Source organism: Eimeria mitis, genomic scaffold (genome assembly GCF_000499745.2).
Source record: "Eimeria mitis Houghton genomic scaffold, Emh_scaff1779, whole genome shotgun sequence".
Lineage (NCBI taxonomy): Eukaryota > Apicomplexa > Conoidasida > Eucoccidiorida > Eimeriidae > Eimeria > Eimeria mitis.
In genome coordinates this window covers 8,065-8,371 of record NW_013570096.1, presented here as the reverse complement: position 1 = coordinate 8,371, position 307 = coordinate 8,065, and positions in this window count along the sequence as shown.

Below are 307 nucleotides of genomic sequence, written 5' to 3'. Positions count from 1 at the left end.
TGAATCGTTTAAAAAAATTGAAAACGTTTAACTTAGTTAATTTACAAAAGTAAAAAAAATGAAACAAAATAAATACGCCCTCTGCCGCAGAGCCCGCTGCAGCGAAGGAACATATGCAGCGACATGATAGCAGCAGCAGGTCCTGCTGCTGCTGCTGCTGCTGCTGCTGCTGCTGCTGCTGTTGCAGCAGCAGCAGCAAATCCCGTTACACTTACTATAGTACATCTGTATCGTTGCTGCACGCGCTGCTGTGGCTGTGCTCTTGCTGCTCCCCCTCCTCAGCACTGTGGGGCGCAGCAGAATCGAG